Source organism: Myodes glareolus, chromosome 20, assembly GCF_982192425.1.
Source record: "Myodes glareolus chromosome 20, mMyoGla1.1, whole genome shotgun sequence".
Lineage (NCBI taxonomy): Eukaryota > Metazoa > Chordata > Mammalia > Rodentia > Cricetidae > Myodes > Myodes glareolus.
The window spans coordinates 16,474,095-16,480,654 of NC_142045.1; the positions used below are offsets into that span (position 1 = coordinate 16,474,095).

At 37.3% G+C, this 6,560-nt stretch overlaps 1 pseudogene; it reads right to left on the reverse strand.

The window, feature by feature from the left end:
* Positions 1-1,450: 1,450 nt before the first annotated feature.
* LOC146890094 (chromatin remodeler ATRX pseudogene) lies at positions 1,451-6,195 on the reverse strand (annotated as a pseudogene).
* Positions 6,196-6,560: the final 365 nt, after the last annotated feature.

Genomic DNA, 6,560 nt, shown 5'->3' on the forward strand with positions numbered 1-6,560 from the left:
GTGCACCTTTAACCCCAGCACTTGGAGGGAGGATTCAGGTAGAGCTCTGTATTTGGAGGCCAGCCTGATTTACATAGTGACTGCCAGAAGTGCCAGGTCTATCTAGAGAAAATGTTTCTCAGAAAAAAAAAAAAAAAACAAGAAAACAGAAAGCATAAAATGATTCAGACTCATAATAATGGACATCATCAGTTTGAGTGATTTTCAAATATACTTGAAGTTATGTCCAACTGCAAATTGGAATATTATTCTCACCTCATACAAATGCATGTTAACCTGCTTTATCTTTAGTTTACATTGTTATCTCGAGCCTTCCCTTTGCTGTGCTCCGTGAAAATGATTTATGCAACTGCACATCAGTCACATTTTCTTAATCTGCTTTACTGGTCCCTAGTATAGATCCTGTACGCAGCAGTGACAGTAGTCACCAGTACAGAGATTTTGTTAACATCATTTGTTACTATGAAATTACATATGATCATTACTGTCTTAGGCACGGACCAATGAGCAGAAAACAAATAAAGTTAAATTAAAAATTAAAAACACTAAATTTCCTGATTACATTTTTACATTACTCTGGCACAGCTTCCTGATTCCGTTTTGCTTTTGTAAAAAGCATGGACTCTGATTTAAGAAAAGTCTTCAGTAATATTAAACCTGACTGTAACATGAAGAGGACCTTGCGATAATAAATGTTACTAAAGTTGAATTGCTAATTCTTAACGCAACTTGCTAATTCATCACAATCTTGCTTTATTATTTATAAACACCTTTAATTAAAATGAATACTTAATATTCATCTCTTTCCTTGAGTAGCCATTTAATACTTTTCATGGCTTCATTTTATTATTTTTAAATGTGTGTGTGCATGTGTGTGTGTGTGTGTGTGTGTGTGCATCTGTGCGTGCATGCATGCATGTGTAAGAATGCAGATGCTCACACAGTTGATTGGAAACTGACATGGATTTTCTGCATTGAGAGTACATGTTCATAAGCAATGAGTCATCTCCTGAGGTCCCTCATTTAACATTTTATACTCAAGTATTTCCTAGCTTTCTTTTTTACGTTGCATTTCTAACTTTTCTTTCAGTATGTTAAATCTCACTTCACATCTAATCTACCCTGTATGATGCCATATAATTGACCTTTATAAAACAGGAAACCACTCTCACAGAGGTGAAATTAAGGAGGCCATGAATGGGAGAGAAGTGTTTAGGTGTTTGGTACCATGAATGACTTCCTTCTTGATGAGGTCATGTTGAGTTCAATTTGAGAGCTACTTGTTTCCACCCAGTTATGTGAACCACCATTGCAACCTTAGGATTAACCAAAACAAAGAACTAAACGACAGCTAAGGAATGCTGAGGGTGGGAGAAACAGCCTTCATTCCAAAGAAGCATAACCATTGGTTATAACAAATGATGAACCCTGGAAACATAAACACAAATAATATTATTCAAACAGTAATTTATATTTATTTGTTTAATAATATATATTTATATATGTATGTATATATACTAATACATGCATTATGGAACAACTATCAATTTTAAAAGGGCACATATTTGTAAGAGAGTGAGGAGGGGTATATGGAAGGATACAGAGATAGGAAAGAGGTAGATGATACACTCTTTTATAAACTTAATAAGTAACTGAAGCACTAAAGAAGACAGAAAGAGGACAAAATTAAGTATGTGAAATGAAAGTAGAAAAGAAGATGGAGATAATGATGGAGAAAATGGGGGTGGGCAAGGAAAGAACAAAAACTATTTTTATGTGAAAAATGCCATTATGAATTCTTTTTCCTGCTGTTAGTTTATCAACGTTCCGAGTTCTGCAAACTTTCATTCTGCCTTTTCTAGGTGACTTAGATTCATTGGTTTCCTCCTCCAGTTCTGTCTTTTCCTCTTTTTTTTTCCCTGAAGAATGTCTCTCATTTTTACTGGATGAATACTCTTGAAATTTTTTTATTTCTACTCATTTTCTTCTTTCTCCTTTCTTTACAGACCTTTTAAGTTGTTCTTCCTCCTCAAATTCACTGACTTCCTCACTAATTACTGACCCTTGAAAATCAGTCTATTGTGAATTCTCACTGTTCACCTTCCTTCCATATCTGGCATTGGCTCGTTATGCTTTTTAGACTTTCTTTTCCAGACTCTCCATCTCTGACAAGCAGTTTGTACTGCAAAAGTCTATGAGTATCTTGGCTTTTTCTTAGGTTATATAGAATCTGAATCTGATTCAGAATGGTCTTGACATGGGCCTTACTTGTCTCCTTAAATTTCCTCATTTTGTTATCCAGTTCATTTGTTTATGTTTCCTCCTTAAGATTCATCATTTGTAGAAACGTCCTCTTCAGAGAAAAGACTGACTCTAATTTCTTCTAGTAGCAACCTTTTGGCAACCCTATTCTCAGGATCACTGTTGTCATCATTATCTTCTGTGACAAGTACTGATCTGGAAAAGGCATCATCCTCTCTTGAAGACTGACAAAATCTTGTGTGAGAAGGCAGCGCCAAACTTTTAGACAGAGGCTTTATTTTTTGTTCGTCACTGCTCCCCTTGCCCACAGAATACTGGCCACCAACTACATTATCGGAAGGTGAAGAAGCATGGTCTACTACTATCTGTTTAGTAGATGTTCTTAAAAAGATTCTTTGCTTCTCCTTGGCAGTGCCTGTCTTCCTTTTGGCTGGAGTTCTTTGTGTCTCCTGATTTTTATTATCTTCTGAACTTTCCTCACCGTCAGAAGATGAGGAATAACTTCGTGTTTCCTTGGCGATTCCCTTTGTATTGGAATTTCTTCTTTCTCTCAGTTTCATTCTTTTCCGTCTCTTAGTGACAGAATCACAACGTTCTGCTCTCAAAAAATAATTTTCACTATCAGATGATAAGCATGCTGGTCTCTTCCTTAAACTTTTTCCAGGAAAAATACATTTTTTCTTTTCTCTGTCAGGCTCTCCATTCTTACTCGTTGTATCTTCTGAAGAATCACAACAAAATCCTTTCCCTGGCAACTTCTCAGCACGATTAGATAACTCTGTCTCATTTTTTGATAATTGACCTTTTATTCTTTTGCGTTTCTTTTCTCCGTCAGTTGAGTCACTGTTACTTCCTTGCTTTCCTCTAAGAAAATGACCAGTTTCTTCTCCCTCAAAGAATTTCTCGATAGCATCGGATGCAGACTCAGGCTGTTGCTCTCTCTTGACTGTGTTTTCCTCCACGTGTAGAGTTTCCTTTCCTTTTGTTGCAGTTGCTTTCCTGCTCTGCTTCTTATAACTGGAGGACTTGTTATTCTGTTCTGTCTTTGGAAACTGACCAGCAGCAGCAGATGAACTGCTCTTTCCATTTTTACGTGTCTTGATTTTCAGAAACTCCAGCTTTTCTTTAGTTTTAGCAGTAATTTTGCCCTCGGGAAAATTTGCATTCCCCTCTGCCTCTGATGATCTCTCTCTTAATTCCATCCCTCTCTTGCAGGTCATGACTGAATCTTCTGCTGCAGAGAAATTCTGTCCCAACGTCGCTTCTATGTTGTCAGATATGCCTTGCTCAGTGGTTACCCTTTCCTTCATGTTAGTATCCACTGCTATTTTACTCTGTTTTTCATTTTCCCAAGAATCACAGCCTTTCACACATGAAACTCTTTTTTTTATCACTCTGTCAGGCCCAACTTTGCTTGTGATGTTTTTCCCTTTTTCTAATTCTAAGTCATAATGAGAAGACTCAGAGAAGTTTTGGCATGTCCTTTTAGAGATTATAGAGCTTGTAGCTGACTTCCATTTTTTAATACCAAAATCTGAACCAGAAGTAGAACTTTTCCATTTCTTTTTTTCATTAGTATCTTTCCCTGATTGAAAATTATGAATTAACCGTATTTCATTAATGTCAGTATCTGGTGAACAGTGAGTCATAGGATTTACCTCTGTGAGGACTGCTTGAATATCATCAGAATCTGAACTTTGATCTACAATCCTTGCTCGCTTTGCTTTGGGCACCTTATGAGGTATAGGGTTATCAAGAGCAGCAAGAAAAGAATTTTGCTTATCCTTTTTTCTGATTGACAGGTTTTTCTCCTCATTAATGATTTCTTTACTTTCTTCATTTGAATTTGATACTGGAAGGTCATCAGCTGCCTTTTGCCTAAAGGATATGGTTTCTAAGTGTCTTTGAAGATCAAGGTCTTCTGAGAGTAATACAACCTTGTTTTCACCCGAATACAGTTTATTTTCACTATTTTCCTTGATGACTCCAAATTTATCAAAAATCGGGACAAACCTATCATTTTCCCTGAAATCTTTCTCTTGTGGAACTTGTTGGCATTCATTGCCTTGAATTGGGGAACAAGAAAGGGGCATCGGGGTGAGTTTAACATATAATTCTTTTCTTACTTTTGCTGTAATTTTTGACTTATTTTTTCTGTCATCTTTTGAAGGAGAGTTCAGTTTTAGAGGTGAGGTCTCCAGTTCTGGCTCAGTCCCACTGTTGCTATCTCCTAGATAATCAGTTGAACTCTGAATTTCTGTTGCAGTCTCAAAGCTGTCAAAAATGTCCTCGGGAGCTGAGGAAGAAACAGACACAGTATCCATGTGTAAGTCTTTGGAAGTGTTAGTGGCTTCATACTGAGGTCCATCTTTCCTTCTTGATTCCTTATGCTCACCACTTCCATTTGATTTTTGATCCTCTTTTAGGAACTGTTTGCGGTCTATCATAGTTATTTTTGGTTTAGCATCTAAATTCAAAAAATGTTGGTCTTCCCTAGCACAGGATTTTTCTTTTTGAGTATTTGTTTGAGAATTAACATCTGTAATTTTAAAATCTTTGGCAATTTTTTCTTTGTGTACAGTGTCTAAAGCTTGAATCTCTGAATTCAAGGCATCTTCTAAGGCCTGATGATTCTTCTTGATATCAGCCAACACAGATTTAAAAGCCACGAGCTGATGCAACTTCAGAGAAGAACTCATTTCTGAATGAGCTGCTGCCTGCTTCAGAAACTGAATATAACTGGAGTTTGTGTTGGCTGTTATTTCAATCAGTTTTTTTGTCTTCTGAAGCAACTCTTCAGGCACAGTTAGTGCTGAGTCACCACGGGATAGAGAACCAGAACATGACTCATCCAATTTTGCTTTTTCTCCATTACAATGGAAACTGAACTTCTTTGGAGATAATTTGGGTGTATGGGCATGTTCTTTTCTATCCTTTTCTCTTTCAGCTTTCATCTTCTTATTTTCTCGCAACAATTCTTCTAAATTCTCAAATACACTGTCACATGCATTGACCAATTTCAAGAGAGGCTCCGGGTCACAGACATAGCAATGCCATTGATTGCTGTCGTCCAGGATTGTTGATAACTCTTTCCGACCAAAATTGTGAAGGACACATCTCTTACAGAAGGCATTATGGCAAAAATCACAGCCAATCAAGTTGCCGCCTTCCGCACACCATCTACACTGTTCGTCCATTCCATCTGAGGCACGGCTGATATCATCACTCATATAATACTTGAAGCAGTTCTTACAGATGAGGACGTTTAGGGAAGGGTGTCTATAAAAGGAACCTTTTTGAAAATGGTTGACCTGTTGTCCACAAGCCGTACAGCTCACGATCCCGTGAAATCTACCTGTGCGTTTTTTGAAATTTTCAATTCTCATTCTTCTCTTGCTTCTAAATTTAGTCCCTTTAAAATCGGTTTTGTCTTCTCTCAGCCACAGGCCTGGTTTTAAAATTGCTACACCTTTTGGTAAGCTTTGCATAGAAATATCACTTGCTGAAATTTTACGAGTAGCTTTTACATTTACAGTCTCTGCCATAGGTTTTTCATGATCAGATTCTACACATTGTATCCCAATTGAAGGTTTCCTCTTTGACTGTGATGAACCTAACAAATCAGATATTTCTAAGACATTAGTTTCTCTTTCTGTACTATTTTCCATCATATTAAAGTTATTTACAGAACTATGGATTTTACCTGTGTTTTGGCTTCATACAGGTCATGGAAAAAGTGTTTCCTTGAGTTCCTCTGGGGAACTTGCTCAGCAGTCATGAAGCGTCTGCCCAGGCTGTTTTCTGTTCAGATCAGCAGTCATGTTCCTTGTTCAGTTGCCTGCTTGCCTTCAGCAGCTCTTGGGTACAGGTTCCTCACTCCCAGGTGCCCTGCTGCTATCAAAGTCACTGGAATTTTAGCAGTCTTCGGAGATTGTGCTGATTACTCCCCAAAGCAGAAAAACCGCTACGCTGCCATGGAAACCAAGCTACGTCACGCCGCCATTTTGTTGGCCCAACCAACAAAATTCTGTGTACGCTAGAAAAGAAATAAAATAAAAGTTACGCCCTTGATGGAGTGAGGCAGGAATCTAAAAACATCTTGTTAATTGACTCTTTCCTCAGACAAAAATGATTGGGAATTATTTTATCAGATAAACGAACAGTGATATCAGAGGATAGAAAGGATCTATGTCTATGCTTATGAGCTTTTTATAACATAGTATCTACCAAACACCAAAATACGGTACTTTATAACTGTGAAGTACACCAAAAGTTTAAAAAAACCTAATTTAGTTAAA